Source organism: Protopterus annectens, chromosome 5.part0 (genome assembly GCF_019279795.1).
Source record: "Protopterus annectens isolate FY-2018-M chromosome 5.part0, PAN1.0, whole genome shotgun sequence".
Taxonomy (NCBI): domain Eukaryota; kingdom Metazoa; phylum Chordata; order Ceratodontiformes; family Protopteridae; genus Protopterus; species Protopterus annectens.
The window spans coordinates 1,881,457,508-1,881,482,968 of record NC_056735.1 but is presented as its reverse complement, the minus strand read 5'-3'; the positions used below and the strand labels follow the sequence as shown (position 1 = coordinate 1,881,482,968).

At 38.3% G+C, this 25,461-nt stretch overlaps 1 protein-coding gene across 1 annotated transcript in view; it reads left to right on the top strand.

Annotated features, from left to right (window-relative positions):
- The window catches only part of EPSTI1 (epithelial stromal interaction 1), a 293,203-nt gene that overhangs the window by 87,660 nt on the left and 180,082 nt on the right, over positions 1–25,461 (top strand). The window lies entirely within an intron of this gene.

Sequence of the window (25,461 nt, the reverse complement as noted above, 5' to 3'; positions counted from 1 at the left end):
GAAAGATGCATTTGATTTAATGAACAGTACCAAACTGCACTTCATTTTCAAGATGCTGCTACAATGCATATTAAAACATGTTTTATTTATAACTGCATTTCATTAAAGAGAGTTAGGCATTTATATGTTTTGTAACCCCCCCCCCCCCCAAAAAAAAAGTCTAATCAGACTATGAGGCATACCTTTGAACTTCTTAACTCAGTCATTCTGTACATGTCAGAGACTCTCTGCTCCCTGAAACTGATAATGCTGTGCTTGTTTGATTACCCGGAAAGTTCAACTAGGTAGGTGCTTATTTTCAGCCACGGCCCAGACAGAAAAGCCTCATAGTGTTACAAAAACACTGTAAGATAATGTTGCAGTCTTCAAAAAATACAAAAACATCTAAATAATTTTGTTTAGAAGTCCAAAAGATTATAAGTTTAAATAATCATACCAAGTTAAATATAATATGAAAGCATTGGTTAAGAATAGATGCAACTAATATGATAATGATCTAATATTTAACTGACAGAGGGGAGAAAGGAGGCAAAGGTATGAATAGGTACTTGTTCATATTTAAGAATATAGTGTCCCATCCATGTTAAGAGACCAGTACAAAAAATAACTTTGAACTGAAAAAGATTAACAAATGTCTGTAAGTCGTCCAGTAGAAGAACCCAAGGTAAAGACAGACAGAATTTAAAGGACCACTTTAAAAGCACATGGAAACATTGCCTTGAAATGGAGATAATCCGGAAGGGTCGGTATTTCTAAAAGTAATCTTGTAGAGTTGTGTAAGGTTATAAGTCTTAGGAGGCCAGAGAAAAAGAAAAAATAGTTTCCATCCAAAATGGTTATAAAAATCATCCCACAGCATTATCAAGGGTGAAAGCAGTCCGAATTTCAATGCCCTACTAAAAAAGCAGTAATCAAGAAGGGATACTGTAGCAAAGTTCAAGTAGGTATATAGTATAGCAATAACCCACGGCTGGGTGTGGGTAATGCTAAATTTACCCACGGTTGGCGTGGTTTGGTCCCGAGGCCCGAGGACCAAACAAAGCCAACCGTGGGTAAATTTAGCATTACCCACACCCAGAAGTGGTTATTGCTATATATGACATTATTTAAGAAAAGAAACTGTTACTTTTCTTAAATAATGGCATAGTATAATGCCTGTTTACTGCCCTTCCGCAGATGTCTGGCATCCGCGGCAGTTCTGATGCAGTACATCAGAGCTGTGGGCAAAAGCAACGGAGAAAGCAAGATCTCCGTTGCTTTTATCTCGCTATGTTAAATGAGTTTAACATAGCGAGACAGTTTTAAAATAAGCAATGGACCGTTGCTTATTTTAAAACTGTCTCGCATGTTAAACTCATTTAACATAGCGACTAAAAAGCAACGGAGATCTTGCTTTCTCCGTTTTTAAAAACACTGTCTCGCTATGTTAAATGGGTTTAACATGGCGAGACAGCTTTAAAATAAGCAACAGAGATGTCCGTTGCTTATTTTAAAGCTGTGTCGCGTTGTTAAAGCCATTTAATATAGCGAACAATGTTTAAAACGAGTTATACTAATGGATAAAAGTCCGGGTGACCGGACCTTTTTCCATTAGTATAACTCGATTTACAACGGGCACGCTGGCCAATCAGCGTGCACGTTTTGGGGGGGTCATGGTATAATATAAAATAAATACTTTTAGCTCTCACATTTGTGCAGTAAAAACTGCATACAAGTCAATATCCCATACCATAGAGTTAACACCATTAAAAACAATGGCAACATAGTAAATGAGATATGTCATCATTTATTTATTCATTTGATAATTGGGTAGGAGGGCTGGTCCAATGAAAAAGCTCATTTAAATGTACATTTTATTTAAGTTTCATTAATTAAATGGGATCAAATGTGGATCCAAATGTATCATTTTCAGGTTTAGCCCAGACGTGCACAGTGAAGAGAGACAGTGACAAGTTTACATTGGTTCAAAAAGTAGCATGCACAAAGTTTAGATATATAGAACATTTAACAGACTTGACTATAAAACAGTTTCCTAACATAGCCATTTTATAATATATGTAAATTACATGGAGGTAGGACTGCCATATATTTTTTTACAGAAATGTGAGATTTTGCAAGACAAATTATAGCAACAGCCAGCATAAAGACCCAAACTTGACCTTTATGCCAAAATAAAAATGCACTCTTGTACAATATAAGTATTTTTGTATTGTTTCATAATAATATTAAGGTGTTTCAGATACTGTTCAGCATATACTTCTCAGAAGTACAGGCAAATACAGGAGGACTATGGCTGACCAAGTTTGCCGATGACTGCAAACTGGGAGCCATAACTTGACACTCCGGCTGACACAGACATCCTCCAAAAGGGCCTCACCGAGACTGACACCTGGTGTCAAAGTCATGGTCTCAAGTCATTCTGTTTGGGAAAAACAAAACACCCACAAATTACCACATAGGTGGCAGCCCCCTTAATACAGAAGAGGTAACAAGAGATCTGGGGACTCAGGTAGATAGTAATCTCTCTTTTGACAATCATTTTGCCAAGGTAGTTAGGAAATCCTTCTATGTAGCCCGTCTAATTACTAAAGGGTTCGCATCTAGAAATGGAAAAGTTATAGTGCCCCTTTACTCGTCACTCATCAGGCCCATCATAGTGTACAATGCCCCATTTGGTATGTACCTCACAAGACACTTCCAACAACTGGAAAGACCACAAAAGTACCTCACCAAGAGGATTACTGGCCTCAAACATATGCCCTATGCAGCCAGACTGAAAAAACTCTGGCTGTACTCAGTGGCATATCGTTTACTCAGAGGTGATCTCTGCCTGAACTACTAAGCCATGTCCAACTCAAAATTAATGGATATGCTCCACCTAAAGAAATCCGTGTCACTGTGAGCCACGTGCTCTAGTAAGCTAAACCTCACCACAACAATAAATAGAACATGCTGGAGCAACATATTCCTGTCACAGAGACTCCCCATGATTTGGAAAAAAATCTCTAATTACATTAGGCAGAGCCCCTCACTAACACTCTTTAAGAGAAACCTTGACGAGTGGATGGGAAACAGAAAATACACCCCGGGGGTCATGTCATTGACTCTGCTTGACAGAGGCAGAGTTAATGAATCAATGGGGCGGCGAAAGCTGACACATTCTGGCTAGGCTTATAAATTCCCTCGGGCAGATAGCCTAGTACCAACCTATGAACAAAATGATTGTTCATACGACCCAATATATTTTATCACAAAATCTCAGGATATTTGGCATTTTAAGCCCCACCCACAAGATGCAAGCACCCAAACAGGGACCGCTCTGCAGAAAGAGGGGCAGGTGGTAACTCCACATGGAGGGAGCAAAAAAGTAAAAAAAAAACACTCCTTGACATTACTGATGCTCCAACAGTGCACTGCATGTAGTGTTTCATCACTATCCAGACATTAAAAATGGAGCGTCTATATTGCACAGTCATTAACTGCAAGAGTATTACCAGTGGGGAAAAAAAAGACTGTCACCATATCCTAGTGCGGCATAACAGCACTGTACAGCTATACTCAGTACTGTACAAACTGCATGTTTGAGAAGAGAGGAAAAATACATTTAAAAGAAATAATGAACAAACTGATACAAGCAGTACTACAAACACAAAACAACCTGTTTAGACATCCATAGACTAACAATGTTCCTGCCATTCATCATATCTCAGATTCTCCAAGCATACCAAAGCACTGCCCTGCCAAAAAATTAAGACATAAAACTCTGTACACCTTTAGACTGAAGACAAATTTGCTTTCACTGTCAGTATTTCTGCTATAGTCCACAAAATAGTCTACTAAACCACTGCTGGCTGCACCCTTCCAGTACAAAGTAGCAATTCACCCACTTGGCTTGACATGCAAGAATGTCACATGCCTGGCTCTCAACCTCTTATTACAAAAAAATCTGGACAAAGCCCCACAAATAGGGACAATGTTTAAATATTAAATTTAAATATGTACTATAAACTTGAAAGTTGCTAGAATAAAATGTTTTGTGTTACCAAGCAATTTCTGAAATATATGAAATCTGAAACTCAAAATCCTGTCATTATTTATTGAATTCAGGACTCACTGATTTGCCACAAAAATCCAGAGAATCACAAATTTTATGAGGAACATAATAAAAATTTGAGGCAAAAATCTGGACAGTTGAAAGGTATGGTCACACGGCATAACAACAATTCTAACCTGAACATAGATGAACTAGCAAGCAATTAAAGTGGATCAAGCCCTTACAGAACTTGAATTCAGATGATACACCAACTGCACTTCCACACAAACAGTTAAACACAAGCACACTCACTCAGATGCCAATCCAAGGTAAAAAAAAATAAAATAAACTTTTTCAAAAGCCGTAAAATTAATTCTAATAGCATTTAATTGCAATTCTTAAGCAAAATGAGCAGCTGCTTGCATTTTGAAACTACAGTCCTAAAACTGTTCACTTCCATTGCTAATTAGGAAGACAAGAAATTGTTCCCAGGCAAGTAGATACAAAGACCATAACTCAAGTAACAAATCCCTTTTCACATGTAACAGTCCTGAGTCATTACATACACATTAGCTGTATGTGTTACTGACTCTGCTTGGAGAATCTGTGCCATCCAGGAAACGGGATTTATAACACGGCGTTAGAGAATAACAGCAATAAGAAGCACTGTGCTATGCAGTAAAAAATATTCCAAGCAGGATCGCTAATTTAGGCGTTCTACCGCAAATTGGCATTGCGCAATTACCTACCGACATTTATTTGCCGTTATCTAATCAGACGACGTTACTGCTATGTTTAAGCGGGAGTTGCACTGACAAAGTTTATAAAATGAATATATACAACTTTAAAAAATAGATGCCTATGACACAATAAAACATCTTAACAAATAATGCAATTGATACAAAAACGGCAGCTATTTCAGCCAGAAATCGTCAAAATGTGCATTATATAAATAATGAAACTGGAACATTCAATGCTGTGTCCATCTACAGAAAGCAGGATAAATTTATAACCCTGCCTGGAACACAAACACAGAGTTTTTCATTCCACAGGGAATATAAACATCGAAGGGACAAAGGGTTATGCAGAAACATGATTCTGTGGGTGGGACTGCCCATTACATCAATGAGATATGAGGGTGGGTACTGATGTTTAGGTTTCAGTCCGAGAACGAAAAAGGCATTTTCAGTTGGTATAGTACCCCTTTAAGGAAAAAAAAAAAACTCAGTGTTTCTGAACACAGTTCCATGCTCACTACAGCAATTCTCCTTCAATACTTGATTCAAGTAACTTGAACAGGATGTCGTTCAACTCTGCAGTTTGGTGCTTATCGGAACACATATATTTTGGCATTACATTTTCTGATGTTAACAAAAGCACAGAGCAGGGCATTTCTTTTATTTTTTTCTAACTTGGAGAACAGCTTTAAAAAGTGGGTGGTGCGTGCCCCTGCGCCCATGCCTAAATCCGCCATTGCACCTTACGAAAAACACCAGTATTAATAATACTATTTTCTAATTTGTCTACATACAGATCTAAATACTCAATTCGTGTACACGACCAACAAATAGTAAATTTCAGACACTCACTCAAACCATTCATCATCTGATGGAATACAGCAAGTTCATCTGGACTTCCTTTCCATAACAGGAAGAGATCATCGACAAAACGTTCATAAAATAGGACATGTGCCTTAAACCCCTCTTTTTCAAAAAGTACAGTGTTTTCCCAATGTGCCAAAAACATATTAGCGTAACTGTTGGCACATGAGATACCCATGGCAACACCATGCCTTTGAACATACATTTCACCATTAAAAGTGAAAAGATTGTTCTCCAAAATCATTTCCAAAAAATGGCATACAAGATCTATCTGAACCAAAGTAAGTTCACTGTGGGCCATAAGGTATTCCTGTACATACTGTATTCCCAAATCATTGGGAATCACCGTAAAGAGGGACTGTACATCCAATGTGACAAAAAACACTCTTTCCAAGTCACAAACTTCCCTAGTACATTCATAGAGATCAATATGAAACTGTTTAGAGTCTCTAAGGACTGTTCGGTTTCGACTAATAACTGGTCTAAGATGTTTCTCAACATACACTGATAAAGGCTCCGTGATCCATCCTCCACCTGCTACTTTGGGTCTCATTGGTGGGTCAAGAGAATCCTTATGCACCTTTGGCAATCCCTGTATTAATGTTATCAAGGGGTTTGTCACAGTAAGGTAACCACAGGTATCCTTAGTAATAAGGCCTCCTTTAAAGACATCATTCAAAGTATTAGAAATAGAGTTAATGATCTGATGTACCTATAATACTTCCCATCTTCTAACATAGCCTTCATAGACCACAAATATTGTATTTTGTCCATGACAATGATAAGGCCACCCTTATCGGCTGGTCTTATAATAATGTCATTATCTTGAAGTTGCCTCAAAGTGGTTCTTTCATTATAACTCAAATTATATCTGAACTTCTTATAAACATCAGTACCCTTGTTATCATAATACTTATAGATAGCTTCCTCAGTAAGCTTCATATAAGCATCAACTAAAGGGTGATTCACAGGGACAAAATCACTCAATTTCTTGAAAGAATGATTACACAATTCAAAATTAGTAGGGCCATCCTGCTTTGTGGATTCACCATACTGCATTCGTAACATAATGTTCCTACAAAAAACCTTAAGGTCTAAGATGGTATCAGACATCCCACTATTGTAAGTAGGAATAAAATTCAAGCCCCTGCAGAGGACCTGATTCTCCTCTGGAGACAACACATAAGAGGAAATATTCAGGACTAATGATTCTTTACATTCCCCCACATCTTCTTTAGAATCTGATTCGGGGTATACTCCCCTGAGTACTTGCGCTTTTGGCAACCTTGACTCATGGTTTTTACAGTATTTAGTTTTGTGTAGTAAACATAAGGGTTGACCTTTTTTTCTTTTACTAGCCAGAGAAGGGAAAGCAGGACACCTCCAAAGAGACAGTCAAGCTATTGTCAACACTCTAGTTATAGGTGACTCTATAGTCAGGCACACTGATATTCCACTCACCAGGCTAAACGAGAAATTTACTTTCAGCTGCTTGTCGGGTGCCACGATCCACCACATAACGCACGCACTCAGGTCACTTCACAACAAGTACAAATATGACTCTGTCATTGTCCATGTTGATGTGAATGACCTGAGATGTACCTCTCTGGACTACATGTAAAAGAGACATGGAGGAGCTCTCTGATCTTGTAGCCCAGGCAGGTATGACCTTAGCCCTGAGTAGCATCCTGCCATCACCCAGAATTATACCACAGTACAAGGACAAAATGATTGACTTCAACAATTGGCTAAGCTTCTGGTGTCATTCTAAGGGGATCCAGTATCTGTCTGCCTGGGATGACATGATCAACAGACCACAATGCTTTGCCAGAGATGGCCTGCACCTGTCGCCCTTGGGATTCTGGATACTGGCTAAGGCTCTTGCCACTCCTATAGTGCCTTTTTTAGGCAAGGTTCAAATGACAAATTCACCACCTTAACAGGTACAAGCAAGCAAAATCTGAGGGTAATGCTACTCAGTGCTAGAAGTCTAAACCTCAAAATGCATTCAATCGAGACACTCCTTTAAATGGAGAACATCAACATCTGTGCAGTGACAGAGACCTGGTTCAAGGCTCCAGAGAGCACCCCTGCATTACCAGGCTATAATTCATACCACACCTTTCGGACCGAAACACTAAAGGTGGAGGCATGTCCATATTCATTAAGGATATCCACACCTCCAAGCTAGTTGCTCAGCATAATGCATCCGAGATTATGCAAGTGCAACTAACATTGGGCAAACCGCAATCCAAACTGTAACTTGCTACAGATCTCCCACCATACCCGAGGATTCCCATTCCTCATTTCTTGATACACTGGAAAATATTAGGGTACAACCCAACACCCTAATAATGGGCGATATCAACTACCCTACCATTAACTAGGAAAACTACTCATGTAACAACTCTTTTGCTCAATGTTTTCTGGAATTCATAAATTCCAACACCTTGGATCAACTTATCCACACCTCCAACATGGAGCAGCAATATCCTAGACCTGGTCATTCCCAACATGGGCAACCGGTGTTCCACACCAGAGGTCAATTCCTCGTTGGTCAGATTCGACCACAAGTTAATCATGCTAGACATCCATATCCTGCCCCCACCCCCATTAGGGAAACCACCATAAAAAATTTCTCCAAAGCCAACTTCACGCTTCTTAAGACAGAAGTGTCAAACTTCACGACACCCATGCAGATGGACAATAGAGGTACGACTGCTGAATCCTACACAAATGCAATTTAAAAGCACTTACACAAGTGCATGGATCATGCTATCCCTAACAGAACCAAGATGCTCTCCTCCAAAAAAAGAAAGCCCATCTGGTGGTCCCCTGCCATAAACAAACTCTACAACAGAAGAAAGAAACTGTTGAAGAAAAGAGTAAAATCTCATGATTGGAGGAACTCACTGGTCAGCCTCAGTAAGAAGGTGAGATCCCTCATAAAATCCTCCAAAGCTAGTTACAAAAACAAAATTGTCACTGATTCTAAAGACAACCACAATGCATTCTATAGCTATGTCAAGAATCTCAATGGCAACATTAAGATCTGCTCTGAGTTACAGCACAACGGCACTAAATATACAGAATCAACTGATATTGCCAACATCCTGGCAGATAGGTTCAGTGCTAACTTTACCCCCCTCTCGCCCCCTAAAGGGCCCATCTCTATACCGGAAGAATGCAAAGTTCCCATAGTCACAGCTGCACAGGTAAAAACCACACTCTCCAAAGCCAAGAACACAGCATCCATGGGACCTGACAACATCACAGGCTGCATTCTACATGAACTACAGAATGAACTAGCACCCCACCTAAGCACCATGTTCAATCATAGCCTCACCTCAGGCTTTGTGCCCACTGAATGGCACACAACGATGGTTATTCCACACCACAAAGGGGGTGCCACCACGGACCCTGGGAACTACCGCCCCATTAGCCTAATGAGCCTGGTCTGCAAGGCCATGGAATGTTTCATCATGGATCTTATAAACAAAGACATTGGTAATCTCCAAACTCTGGACCCCACTCATTTTGGGTTTGTAAAGGGCAGATCATGTCTCCTAAACCTGATAGACTTCTTTGAAGCAGTCACCAAAGCCGTAGATGAGGGTAAGGTGGTTTACACAGCTTATCTAGCTCTCACCAAGGCTTTTGACACCATCCCCCACTCTGGAATTATAGATAAACTCACTAAACTAGGTATAAATCCGTATGTCACAAGATGGGTTGCCAACTGGCTCACTGACAGAACCCACACTGTGAAAGTAGCAGACTTCAAATCCGACTTCAGACCAGAGACAAGTGGTGTACCATAGGGTTCATTCCTGGGTCCTCTCCTGTTTGGTATCTACTTCTCTGAAGTACAGGCTAACACAGAAGGTCTTTGGCTAATGAAGTTCACAGATGACTGCAAACTAGGAGCCATAATTGAAACTCCTAATGATGTGGACATCCTACAAAAGGGCCTCATGGAGACAGATACTAGGTGTCAAAGCCATGGCATCAAGCTCAGTGCCAAAAAGTGCATTGTCATCCCCTTTGGTAAAAACTCTGTACCCATGAGCTACCACATAAGTGGTAGTCTACTTAACACCGAAAGTGTGATAAGAGACCTTGGGACACAGGTGGACAGTAGCCTCTCCTTTGATAATCACACCACCACAGTAGTCAGGAAATCCTTCTACGTGGCACACCTCATCACAAAAGGTTTCTCATCCAGGAAAAAAGAGGTCACTGTTCCCCTCTACTCGTCACTCATTAAACCCATTATAGAGTACAATGCCCCTTTTGGTATGTACCTCACAAGACATCTACAACAACTGGAAAGGCTGCAGAAATTTTTTTATTTTTTTATTTTACATTTGTTGACCGGGCTAGTCTGACTGGATACATGTCCATTTTCAGCAGAGGCCTGAGGAGAAAAGCTCCACTATATACTAGTAAATAATAAAAACAAAAGCACAATAAGATACAAATTATAAGCATGTAGAGAACTATTCCCATGTAGCATAGTAACAGTGCAAAAGTAATTTAGCAAAACTATAATATAGAGTGAGGATTTCTATTCCAAATTCTTTGCAAGAGTAGGAATAGTACAATTAAAAAAGAAATAAAGTAGTAACTCACACAAGACTCTATTCAACTATTTACAGTATTAAGAATTTTGATAAACGTTTTGTGCCAGGGCACTAGTTTTAAGAAGCAGATTTCTACAGCTGGGAGCAACATGTAGATTTAGATACAAGGTGAGATGACAGGTTGCAGTAATATAACAAGTATAAAGATTGCAGTAATATGACAGGAATAAAGAGAAGTTGAATTTATAGGAAAAAGTAATAACCATGTGGATGGTAGGTGAGCTACAGAGGAGGGGTAGTACTAGTGATAAGGACAAGTAGAAGAGTAATGGAGAGAGCTGAAAAGAGAGTTGGATGCTGAGGTCAGCCAGGATTCGAGCAAGGGCATAGCCAGTGAGATTTAAAATAGTTCCTTAGTTGTTTCTTGAAAAGTTGTGATGAGCCTAGAGTGGTCAGTTCTATGGGAAGGTTATTCCAGTATGAGCCAATGGTATTTGTAAACAAGGAGACCCCACCTTTATTGTGTGTTTTGAGGGTGGCCACTAGTAGTTTGTTAGCTGAGCGAAGGGAAGTAAGATTCCTGTAAGGGACAACAAGGTTATTTAGTATGGGTGTATCAGAAGGGTAATGGAGAATTTTATAGGTAATAACTAATTGATGTAGGAGAATAAGATTAATACCTCACAAAGTGGATTACCGGCCTCAAACAGATGCCCTACACAGACCGTCTCAAAAAACTCCAGCTTTACTCCATCGCATATCACCTACTCAGAGGTGATCTCTGCCTAACCTACAAAGCTATGTCAAACCCAGAGCTGTTAGACATGCTCCACTTAAAGAAATCCCAATCCCTCTGAGCTACACGCTCTAGGGACGCAAACCTTGTCACCACAATAAACAGAACATGCTAGAGGGATAGATTCCTGTCCCAAAGACTTCCCATACTCTGGAACAAACTACCTATCTATATCAAACAAAGCTCCTCATTGGCACGCTTCAAGAAAAATCTTGATGATTGGATGGGAAATAGGAAATTCACCCCGGGGATCACCTCTGTGGCTCTGCTTGACAGGGACACAGGAAAATAATTTTCTTGGGTGGCAAAAGCCAGGGTACCTTTTTGGCTAGGCTTATATAGGCTCTAGGCCCAATAGCCTAGTACCTACTTATGAACCTATGAACCTATATTAGTTTATAAAATGAATAAGGACATGCATTTCATGCAAGGCAGAAAACGAGTGCAGGACATCTAGACCTCACATTCAGTTGCAGATCCTTTTGACTCTCACAACCTTCAAAAGCTCATTGCAGTCACCTACACACTGACCGACAATAAATGAAAGAAAACCTTGCATTCAGTTCATACATATCTTAAGAAAAGAAAAGAACATGTTTTTCTCTAACAATGGAAGTAGAAAAAAAGGGAAAGCACAGAAATAAAAAAAAACTATTATCAAAAGAAAAGAGGCCTCCATGGCTCCACTAGAAAACTAAGAAAACATACAAAATAACATTATCGGCCCATGTAATAGCTTTGCTGAAACCTAAGGGCTTAAATTTTCAACATATTTTCTTTTACCACTGCAACCCGAACTGTGCCACTTAGTTTGTACAGCTTGCATCCAAAATGCAGCTTGTGAAAGCAACTGCAAGACAACATTGAAAAATAACATTGCCCAATGGTAGACTACATGTAGTCAGAGAGGTGCCTCAAATGACTATCCTTAAAATATATTACCAAAAAGCTGTAATACCATACAGCAACTGTTTAATTAAATGGGCAACAAGCTGTTTAAACATTATTTGCCACAATTGCACATAACGTTGCCAGAACATAACTCTTTTGAGTTCACATTTTCAAAGTGCCATTTATGCAGCACAATCTGAAATATGAGACTGAATTTGCTCAACTTACATTCAAAATGCAATTTAAATAAGCGACTGTGAGTTGAAGTTTACAAATGGAATTTCACAGTAGCACACAGAAGTTTAACCAAGGGGTGTCTAAAATGACTACCTGGAAAATTTCATGCCAAAATGTCATCTAATTAAAAAGTTATAAACAATTAATTAGAATGAATTAATTAACATGAAACATCAGCAGTTGTAAACTTTATTTTCAACAAATGCCTACAACTTAACATTGTTATTTCAGAATTTTCATCAGAGCATCCATGGACCACAACCATCTGAACTGTTACACTGAATTTGTGTAACTTAGATCCAAGATATGATTTATGAATATAACTGCAAAATAGCATTTATAGATGGAACTGCACAGCAGCTCATGGTAGTTTGATATAAAGGCCCCTAAAACGAGTACCCCAAAGTTCTGCACCAGAAATGCTGTAACCCTGCACAGCAGTCAGTTTCTTAAAATGGGTGAAAAATACACAACATGTAATTATCATACATAAACTACTAAATACAAAGAACCAGACAAAATATTGATGCCCATTTAATAGGTGCAGCAAGGCATTTGGAGGTGTGCATGCTGTAGATATTACCATACACCTAGGGGTTGTAAAGCACTTGTCTAAATAACGCCATGGGCTTGTGGTAATAGCTGTACCACGTACATACCCCTACACGTTATTGTATACATACTGAATATGAACAGTGAAAATGTAAAAAATGCATCTTCAATGTATTATATATGTGTCAGAGAGAATTTATTTTATTTACATTTTTACTGCATATGGTTGTTTTGGTCAGCTTATTGTATTAGAGAAAGCTGCTGTGTTTAGTTTTTTACTGAATTCATTTTCATATTGAGTCAGTTTGGGCTGACATTACAGTACTTGCTGGAATACATTCTGATTTTTTTTCTTTCACAAAATAAGAAAGTAAGATTTTGCTTTCTATGAGCATTTTCTGAAAGAAATAGGCAGTGATCTTTACTCAGAGAAATAAGTAAGAGAGTCACTTCAACTTTCTGCTGTAGAGGGGATTAAATGTGAAGCCTGATTTTATGTTAGCAAGATGTAGAACTCATGGGATGTGTTTGGTGAAAATGTATTTTAAAATATTTAGCTTTCTTACCAGAAATAAAGGATAAACTACTTAAAAGATGTAACTTGCCCTATTACCAAAACATATGATATCTAAGGGCTCCTACACAACCTCAGACATATGAGAACAGAGAAAACAGCAATTCTGTCCTATTTATTCCCACTTTCCTGTAGCAACACAAAACTACATTTCACAAAGTAGCCATGCTAGCTGTTAATTAAGATTAGCTTCAATAACAAAATAGATTTTGACATGCTAAAAGTTTTCATTCCTATGAACAGACAAAACGTCTTCAGCTTAGAGCTGCACTTAAACTCTGCTAATGGGCATTCTTCCAGAACACATTGCAGATACTACTACTCTGGCATCTCCTTGCTTATGAATTATGCTTTTCAGAGCAACTCCTCCAGAAAGTTCCAGGGGTAAAAAAAAGTTAGATGGACAGACCTTTGTGTGCAGTGGTTACTAAACTATACTGCTCTTTGCAATGATGCTGAGATATATCTTTCATTGGGTGACTTCACCAGCTAGTTAAGACATCTTCGATTATGGAACATGAAGTGTTGTTACTCTGGTCTGGAGTCATGAAGTATTCATTGCAGCTCCGTGGTGTTACAGATCTTTGTTTGCTGCCTGTGATCAGCCTTACTAAATCATAAGATAATTTTAGCCATAGAGGTATGCTAAAGCTGATGAAGGGACTCTGCCACCTTCTGACTATCCAGTGTACATATCTGTGTATCACGCACACACACACACACACACACACACACACACACACGCACACACACACACACACACACACACACACACACACACACACACACACACACACACACACACACACAGGGTCTATATTATATCCTCGAACGCTTAAAAAAGTGAACGCTGATTGATCAAACTTATTTTCGTGAAACTGCAAAATATCGAAGCAGCAGAAACTCAAATTTTTTCCTAGGGAAAGAATTCGGTTGTCCGTTTCTGTTGCTTCGGTATTTTCAGTGCTATGGTGGAAAGTTACCGGTCGGATTCAGGTAAGTATGCGATTGTATGGATGTGAGTGTTAGGGTGATTTAGGTGAGTTAGGGTTAGGGCTCGGGTTAGGTGTGTGTGCGATTGAGTGGACATGAGGGTTAGGGCTGATTTAAGTGAGTTAGGGTTAGGGAGCAGGTGAGGTGAGTGTGCGATAGTGACGGACCTTTGGGTTAGGGTTTGGGTTAAGGTAAGTGTGTAGTTAGTGGTGTGTGCATAGTTTAGTGTAGGGTTAGGTATCAGATTTTAGGTGTATGTGTGTGGATTTCTGTTTGTTTGGCGTGCTTGTGTTGTGTGTATGTGTTTTGGATCAGCGATTTTTTTTTCCCTGGGAAAAAAAAATCGCTGATCTGACAGTTTGAGATTGTAAGCTTTCGCTTAAATTAGGTCGATCAATCAGCGTTCGCTTTTTTAAGCGTTCGATGATATAATATAGACCCCACACGCACACACACACACACACAATTTTGCATGTCATTCCAAGTTCTCCTTGTTGTTATGACCACATCTACTAGTATTTTTCTCTTTTATCTACTCTCAAATTATATACCTCCTCTTGCTCTGTGGTTGAACTGTGTATTATGCATGTTAAATGTTTTCGTGTACTGTAAACATGAATAGATTACTATTGCAGATATGTCTCAGAAATTATTGTAACCTTTCATCATACTGTTTAACTTCCTTGCTTAAAAATTCTGGACAAAGCCAATAATATTGGGGGGGATTAACCAATAGTACCAGCTTAGGAATGTATGGGAGACCTATCTGGTATGTATGCTTTATCTATATCTATATCTATATCTATATATATATATATATATATATATATATATATATATATATATATATATATATGAAGTATTTCTGATGTGTTATGTTGGGCAACAAGTCTGGAGTCCAGAATTTGAAGGTCCCCTATATCCTTATTTATAAGATCCATAATAATATGTTCCATGGCCTTACAGATCAGGTTCGTCAAGCTGATAGGGTGGTAGTTCCTAGGGTCAGTAGTAGCAACCCCTTTGTAGAGTGGGATGACTGTAGCAGTGCACCATTCAGTGGGAACAAAGCCTGAACTGAGGCTGTAGTTGAACAGAGTACTCAGGTGTGGTGCCAGTTCCTTTTGTAGTTCATGCAGGACACAACCTGGTATATTATCAGGTCCCATGGAAGCTGTGTTCTTAGCTTTGGTCAGTGCGGTTTTTACTTGTGCAATCGTGATAATGAGAATTTGAATATTTGGTATTCCTCTGGCATGTGGCTGGGCCCTTTAGGGGGTGAGGGAGGAGTAAAATTTGCACTGAACCTGTCTGGCAAGATATTGGCAATGTCAGTTGGTTCAGTATAAGTGGTGCCATTGTGTTGTAGCTCCGAGAAATCTCCATATTATTATGCAGATTCTTGACATAGCTAAAAAAAGCCTTGTGGTTGTTCTTAGTATCTGTAGCAATTTTGTTTTCATAAATAGCTTTGGTGGATTTGATGAGGGATCTCAGTTTTTTACTGAAATTTCTGAGGGAATTTTTCCCGTCATCGGACTTTACCTTTCTCTGCCACAGTTTTTTCCTTCATTTGTAGAGTTTGTTAATGGCAGGGGTGCTCCAGATTGGCTTCCATTTTTTAGAGGAGAGTGTCTTGGTTCTGTTTGGTATGGCCCTATCTATGCAGTTGTGTAGGTGCTCATACTATGCCTTGGTGTATGATTCAGCAGCCATACTCCCATTCCCCATTTCTATGGATGACGTGAAGCTTGCCACTTCTGTCCTTAGAAGCTCAAAGCTAGCTTTGGAGAAGTTTTTCACTGTGGTTTCTTTTTTTGGGGGTGGGGGCAGGATTTGGATATCAATGGTTATTAACTTGTGGTTGGATTGAACCAGGGAGGGGTTTATCATAGGAGTAGAGCAGCGGTCCCCCATGTTTGTAATGACTAGGTCAAGAATGTTATTTCCCTTAGTGGGGGTGAGGATGAGTTGGTCTAACGCACTGGAGTTAATGAATTTTAGGAAGCGTTGGGCAAAAAAGTTGGAGCAGGAGTAGTTGTTCCAACTAATGGAGGGGTAGTTAAAGTCTCCCAGTATAAGGGTATTAGGCTGGACTTTGATGTTTTTCATAGCATCCAGGAATGCAGAGTGGCAATCCTGGGACGTTTTGGGGGATCTGTAGCAGGCTGCAACATGGACTGCAGTTTTGTCCAGTGTTAACCCTACCAGAAGTATTTCTGATGTGTTATGCTGGGCAACAAGTCTGGAGGTGTGTGTATCTGAACCAACTGACATTGCCAATATATTGGCAGACAGGTTCAGTGCAAATTTTACTCCTCCCTCACCCCCTAAAGGGCCCATCCACATACCCGAGGAATACCAAATTCCTATTATCATGATTGCATAAGTAAAAACCACACTGACCAAAGCTAAGAACACAGCTTCCATGGGACCTGATAATATACTGGGATGTGTCCTACACAAACTGCAAAAGGAACTGGCACCACACCTGAGTTCTCTGTTCATCTACAGCCTCAGTTCAGGCTTTGCTCCCACTGAATGTTGCACTGCTACAGTCATCCCACTCCACAAAGGGGACGCGACTACTGACCCTGGGAACTACCACCCTATCAGCTTGATGAGCCTGATCTGTAAGGTCATGGAATATATTATTATGGATCTTATAAATAAGGATGTAGGGGACCTTCAAACCCTGGACCGCATGCAGTTTGGGTTTGCGAAGGGGAGATCATGTCTGCTAAATTTGATAGACTTCTTTGAAGCGGTCATCAGAGCAGTGGACGAAGGCAAGATAGTCCATACAGCCTACCTCGATATGGCCAAAGCCTTTGATACCATCCCACACTCTGGAATCATTGATAGGCCCACTAATCTGGGCATTAACCCTTACATCACTAGATGGGTTGCAAACTGGCTCACTGACAGAACCCACATGGTGAAAGTAGCTAACTCCAAATCTGACTACTGGCAGTTACAAGTGGAGTCCCACAAGGATCGGTTCTGGGGCCTCTCCTGTTTGGTATCTACTTCTCTGAAGTTCCAGCCAACACCAAGGGACTCTGGTTAACCAAATTCATGGATGGCTGCAAACTGGGAGCTATTATTGATTCTGAAGCTGATGTGGGCATCCTACAAAAAGGCCTTACAGAGACCAACGACTGGTGCCAAAACCATGGCCTTAGGCTAAACGCAAAAAAAATGCATAGTCATTCCCTTCAGGAAAAACACGGTGCCCACACACTACTATATCAAAGGGAACCCACTAAACTCTGAAGGAGTTATAAGGGTTCTGGGGACACAGGTAGATAGTAACCTCTTCTTTGACAGTCATGTTGCCACTGTAGTTAGGAAGTCCTTCTACATGGCACATCTCATCACAAAAGGTTTCTCATCCAGGAAAAAATAAGTCATTATCTCTCTGTATTCATCCCTTATCAGATCCATTACAATGCCTTATTTGGCATGTACCTCACTAAACACCTCCAACAGCTGGAGAGGCCACAGAAGTTCCTCACTAAGAGACTCTTAGGACTCAAACACATGCCTTATGCAGATAGACTTAAAATACTTAATCTATAATCCATCTCATATCACCTACTTAGAGACGATCTCTGCTTGATATACAGAGCCACGTCTGACCCAGTTTTGCTTGACATGCTCATCTGAAAAAATTCCAGTCCCTCTGTGCTACTTGCTCCAAAAACCTCAACCTTAACACCACATTAAACAGAACCTGCTGGAGGGGCAGGTTTCTAACCCAGAGACTCCAAATTCTTTGGAATAAACTCCTCATTCATGGCAAGCAGAGCACCTCACTGGCCCTCTTCAAAAGAAATCTTGATGAGTGGATGGGAAATAGGAAATTCACCCCGGGGATCACTTCAATCGCACTGCTAGATAGGGGCACAGGAAACTAACATCTGGTAAGCCAGATGACTGAGAACACTATTGGGCTAGGCTTGCAATGGCTCCAGGGCCATTAGCCCAGTACTTACCTATGAACCTATATCTGTATCTGTATCTATAACTATGTATGTATATCTATGTGTGTGTGTGTGTGTGTGTGTGTGTGTGTGTGTGTGTGTGTATGTGTATGTAATTAAAAGACAAAGTGGTTGAACCACAAAACAAGAATGAAAGTCAAAAGAACTAAAAAAAAAGTAAAAAACAAAAAAATATTTTTGCAAGGACAAGGTCAGCTGCAAACTCCCATATCCCCCGACTACTTATGTCTATCAACTTTGAAATCGTACTACAGTGTGAAAAAGGAAAATTCCTATTCATCACCATACTGTGACCTCCCTCCTCCTTCAAAGTAATACCGACATTCTTTGATTATATATGACTATTTGATCTCTTTTGCCTACATATATATATATATATATATATATATATATATATATATATATATATATGTGTGTGTGTGTGTGTATGGTTTACTATCACAATCACGAGTACAGGTTAGATGAAAACGGGAATGTCGAATAACAGTTGGATGATTTCCATTTCATCTAGCCTCCACAAGTGCGAGTGTGCAGTTTCGTGGATGCCACAATGCATTTGCACACCTGTCATTGGCATTATTACTACGGATCGCGATATCGTGGGGATTGGGAAATTACCCTTTTCCTCACTGTAGTGCAGTCTCGGAGTTGTAATATATTATTTGCAGGGGGTGTGGGTGGAGCATTTTTGTGTTGTGCAGTACGTATGTACTGCTTACAAATTTTACTTCCGTTGGTGTTCAGCAAGCTGCAGAGGAAGGCATATGTCAAATAATACCGAATCTTCAGCATTATATTCGACATAGTGCCTGTGTTCCTGTGCTGATTTCCGGTGATGTGATTCACGTGAATGACCGTATTTTATTCTGGTGTCCTGAATTTCATAAAACTTCATAATCTGGAAGCCCAAAATCTTGAAAATTCAAAATCCTGAAAACTCAAAATCCTGAATCCCAAAAGACTGAAAAGGCACAGGATACATATACCGACTATAGACAACACAAACCAGATTACATTCCACCAAATATAATTTAAGGGGGCAAGCATCCTTTCACTCCCCCCATGTGGGGAGCTGCGCTCCCACACACCTTGCTACTTAAATATATCAACTCCAAGACTGCACTTCACTACACTATCATGAGTTATGTTGCAGTATAGCAAGTTAAAAGGAAATGTTACTAAGGTTACAACAGGCAGTCATAAACACATGATGGTATGTTTGCCATTTTTTTCTGTGGAGTGCAAGCTTGAAGTTTATATATTTAATTAGCAGGGGGTGTGGGGAGTGCAGCCCCCCACACCCCCACATGAGGGGGTGCACGAGAGCTTGCCCCCTGCCCATACTTGGTGAAAAGTGCTATCCTTTGTCTTGTATGTGCTTCTCTGTGTCCTTGTACTGGAATATTGTCGTTCTTTGTGTCCTGTATATTTTCAGTGTTTTGTGATTCAGGATTTTGCGTTTTCAGGATTTTGGGTTTTGGATTATGAAGTTCAGGATTATGATATTTCAGGATTCTGAAGTGAAACCATATATATATATATATATATATATATATATATACATATGTTTATACACACATATACATACGCACATATCTTTTAAATCTATCAAACAATGAAACACTCTTTTAGTTATTTCCCAGATAAAAGATTTAAAATATAAACTGAAAAAAATGCTGCAGGAATACATGCTTTAATGAAATCATGATCACTCAATAAGAACGTCTGTCAAATAAATAACTTACCAATGTTGTGAGAATACAGAATAACAAACCTTTAAATAAATAATGTTCATGAGTCACACTATGTTCAACATCCAATGTCTAAATAGCAAACATTTAAATAAATAATGTTCATGAGTTACATTACTTTCAACATCCAGTGCCTAGTTTTCAAAATCCGTAATTTTCAAAACATGTCTAAAAGTTAACATATCACTGAGGCTGGGGACAGGGGTGTCACTGATATGTCTTCAAATCCAGGACATTTTCAACATCAGCACTTCTGGATCTGATATTAACATAATCCAGATCTTTGTCATTCTAATGAATCCTAAATGGTCATACCCATTTGATTGAAAACTCATTTAATTGAAAATTCATTTGACTGAAAACTCACTAGTTATTAGAGAGTTATAAGGGTATTTTCGATAATCCCACATGATGAGGGGCTGGACAGGTTTTATGAATATCTTTGTAGCCATTCGGATTTTGGTTTTGACATCAATTATGCCATCAGGACCTGTATGGATCTTGTATTAGAAAATAATTTTCCGAGCTTCGATGGGCACCTCTTTAAACAGTCTCAAGAAATGGCCATGGGAGCATGTTGTGCCTCAGTGTTTGCTAACTTGGTTTTGGCACACTGGGAGGAGGAATTTATTATTAACTCATCTTACAAGGACCATTGGGTCCTGTATGGTAGATACTTGGATGACATAGCCCTTTTGTGGAAAGGTGGGAAGGATAAACTAGGTGAGTTTTTTCAATACCTTAACAATACTACATAATTCCTAGAATTTACTTTAAACTCTGACCTAGACAGATTGAATTTTTTGGATGTCACTTTAGTTAAGGATTATTCAAACAAAACTTTTGTCTCTAAATTGTACAGGAAACCCACATATTCTAATACACTGCTACATTTGGGGAGTTGGCACCCGATTCACCAGAAAAAAATCCCTAGTTAAGGGACAATTTATTAGAATTGCTAGAATGGTGTTAGATGAAGGTGACTTCCAAGTAGAATGTGATAAACTTATTAATATGTTCAAAAGAAGGGGATATCCCTCTAATTTCTTACAAGAAATTAAAAATGAGGTAGTTGTAAAAAGACGGAATGGGGTAATAATTAAAATCTTATTTAGTGGTAGTGGAATTAACAGTGAGTAGGTTAGAGACAAACTATATGATAACAGCTATACAAGAGCATGTATTTTACCCTTTTCTTTGAAATTTTATGACATCAAAATATATTGGTAAAATTTTGGCCAATTCTGTTATCGGATCAAGATGTTTGTAAAATATTGGGGGACAAACTGGTTATTGTCTATAAGAAAGATCATAGTTTTAAAACACTCGTAGAAAGGCAGAAGAGGGAAAATAAATCTAGTGGATGCCTTAAATGTGGCAGGTTTGGACAATGTCTCTTTGTCATGGAGGGGGATTTTATTTATATTAAGAATTTTGGTTGAATTTACCCTAGCAAGAAATGTTCTTGTTATTCGAAAAAGGTGGTATATATTGCTAAGTGCTGGCTTTGCAATGTATTTTATGTGGGCAAAACAAAAAGGGCCTTTAAGCAGAGAATATTTGAGCACTGCTACGACATTAGAAGTAAGAATCAAGGAAATGCATTATATAATCATGTAGAACAATTTCCTACACATTTTTTTAGTTTTTTTGCCATTGACCATGTGGACTTGGGTCCTAGGGGTGGTCCTGAAGATGATTATTTAGAGCTATTGGAGTTAAAATGGCAAGTTAAGTTGAATGCAGGCTCATATCCTGGCCTTAATGAGCGTATTAGTCGCATGCCCCTTTTAAAGCTTAGAGCTATGTTTTGTATTTAAATGGCATCATCAGTATTCTCAGATGGGTTTTAATGTCTAATTGTTGGCACTTATAGTATGTATAAAAAAATATATAAAAAAATATATATACATTTATATTTAAACTTATGTGATTACTTTTATATTTACACACACACACACACACACACACATATATATATATATATATATATATACAGATTTTCATTTTTCAAATGTTTTTAATACGTTAATATTGTTTTTATTTAGTGTACTATTCATTAAGCTTATAACAGTTGGTCATACAGATTTTTACTACTGTCAATGTGGTTTAATCTTTAATAGCAGGATGTGACATCAGGGCATCTGTGTGGGGAGGGTATTTAAGTATCTTTAATTGTGTAATGTTCTTTCTGATGACGTGTTACCAACGAAAGTGCTTAATCATTGTGGAGGTTATTGGTGTGGACTTATTTACCAGTGTGGATTTTATTATTCTTTGTATTAAAGTGAGTTTCCAAGCAGCCGCTGAGTGGTCTGTCTAGTTCTGTTCTTCCTTTTGTACTTACTGGTTTGTGTGTTTTACATTTGACTTTGGAGTTATAAGGGTCTGGTTGATCATCTCTTAGTAAAAAGTTCTTTAATTTGACTGCTGTTGAGAGGAAGATATTATTTGATTTAAAGAATGACAGTACCGTAAAGTGACACTGTAGTCAGTAAGAGAGGTGCATTTGTTATTACAATTATAGTTTTATATATATATATGATGGAAGTTTTAGATTTCTTGACAGCATGGTTGTAGAGTGGCTATTAGAAAATTTTACTTCAGCAGAACTAGATAATTATTATAAATTAACTTTACTACGCACATTATTGTTATTTTTGTTCTATCAAACATGCATAAAGACATTGACAATCTACCACTGTGGCTTACTGAGGCTTATGGAAGGCCAACGACAGAACTGCTTCCATTTTGCAGTGAACATTTTGTTAAAGATGTGGTTAAGAATTGTTAATCCTATATAAAGGACTCCAATGATTTCTACTGATAAAATTAAGACATCTTTGTGACTGTTGATATTGAATCATTATTTACTGTTATACTTAATGAAGAAGGCCAGCAATATTTTTATTGTGTTATTAGTTAGTGTTGAATTTTCTGCACCACAGATGAGGTTATTGACAGAATGTCTCAGATTTGTTTTGATAGTATTTTTTGTGTGTTTTAATGAGTTTGAGGGGAAACTGGTGTAGTAAAAAGGGGACATAGCAGTGAGTGTTCCTGGCATCTTGGGAAAAATATAATATTTATTCTTTGGGCCATTGGGCCAATATCAGGCTATATTTAGTTTTCACTGACAATATTTGTATTATATGGAAGAATGGTGAAACAATGGTTAATTATTTTAAGATTTATTTACACAAATATAATGACTGTTTATTTTATTTTCTCACTAATTGAGCCCCATTATTTTTTTATAGTTAATTGTTTACAAAAGTGATAATGATAACCATTTGATCAGAAAACTTTTTTTAAGATACAACTTAATAGCAATAGTTATTTATGTGTGTAACGCCCATGCACTGGCCCAGCAATCAAGGAGCTTCAGTCCTCACCACTAACATCAGTGAGGGGCATCCATAGAGGGAAAGGACAACAAATACACACTCAGTAAAGTACAATTTCACTTAAGAGCACATAGAGATCACAGTCAGTCTGGGGCTGTTTTTTTTCCTTTCTCTCCAGGTCCCCAATAAGACTCACACTGGCACAGCTATAGGGTCCAGATCTCAGCCTAGTGGGCAAGCTAAAACCTCCAGCACCCTCTCTGTCCAACCAGTGCTTTGTGTCCCTGTCCAAGTAGCTGACACACCCACACTTTGAGATAAGAGTTATATACAACCACACAGACACTCCTGGGGAAGGCTGGCACAGGTTCTCCAGCTGTGCCCCTTTTACCTAGACTATATGGTAGTACCGCTTGCCACCACCCACTAATATTTATCAGCTACTCAAAGGCCCTTATTAAAGGGTGTTCAGTTATTACTGTGCAATATTAATATACAAATGGTAAGTGTGAATGAACAGCAAAGCTTATTTGGAGTGACTTGGTACAGTATCACTCTCTCTCTCTCTGTATATATATATATATATATATATATATATATATATATATATATATATATATATATATATGCAATGTACTCTAAATTAAATTATCTCTACACAAAACAGCCATGGTTGAAAGGTTTAAAAATATTCAATAATAAATAAAAACACAAGACAATACTTCTTACTACACAGTGTTAGTCAAGAGTTCAGAGTTAACAGAGAAATGTTTAAAGTAATACAGCAGAAAAGTTCTGACATCACAGAAAAACAAACTAGTCTAATCTTCCTATTTCCTAGCTATAGCAATGAGAAACACTAAAGTCTAAGATCCTACTTGCATATAGATACAGACAGTGCTGGTGATGTTGAATGTTCTTAAGGCAAATGCTCTAATGTTCGTGTGTGTGTGTGTGTGTGTGTGTGTGTGTGTGTGTGTGTGTGTGTGTGTGTATACATATATATATATATATATATATATATATATATATATGTATACATACATACACTGGGAGTAGAGCTGTGGTATTATTCAAAATAGTATTAATAAAAGGGATAAGAATTTACCCTTCACACTGCAAATTCCCAATGCCAAACTACATTTGATTACTTAACACCTGTTCTGCCTGACTTCATTTGGCTAATTTCCACAGTATTTACATTAATTTTTTTTTTTTTTTTTTACAATTGCATGACGCTTGCTGCATTTTAAAATATGAAATTCTGATTTCTCTTTCATTCTGACATCTGGTTCATTTACTCCCAGAATTTACTAGGAAATAGTTTTGATTGCTTTTACCTTTTTTTTTTTTTGCAAAAGATTCTGACAAGTATTCAGCTCTCAAGGTCAACCAGGGATTAAGTTTGTTTAAAAAGGCAAAAGCATAATCCTGTATAGCTTTAATGACTTTAAGGACTTTGAAATAAAAATGATAAGCACTAGTGTTGCTTGTAAAGGATAGCTGAAATACATTACTCTGGTCACTTTTTTAAATCAAATATCATATATATATATATATATATATATATATATATATATATATATATATATATATATATATATATATATATATATATATAAAATATGCATAAAATTGACAGGTATCAGTCTGGAGATATACTCATGCCCCACTATAATCACAGTTAAACAGCTATTAATTTATTTTGACTGGGCAGTATCATCATGTAATGAAATGTGTGTGTGTGTGTGTGTGTGTGTGTGTGTGTGTGTGTATGTCTGTGTGTGCGCGCGTGTGTGTGTGTGTGTGTGTGTGTGTGTGTGTGTGTGTGTGTGTGTGTGTGTGTGTGTGTGTGTATGTGTGTGAAGGCTGGATGTATGTGAACTTCTTATCATTACAACTTTTGTTTGTGGAACTCTTATGTTACGTCTTCACAGTCAAAGCAGGGGTATCACAATGTTAGTATGTCTTGCCCATGGCAGGGTTTCTACTCTGGGATGCCAGTCTCTGTTTTTCTCATTCATGTACTGATCCACCTGTATATGATCTTCTTGTGTTGCTTCAACTGCTGCTACATTTTGTCCACATTACTACCC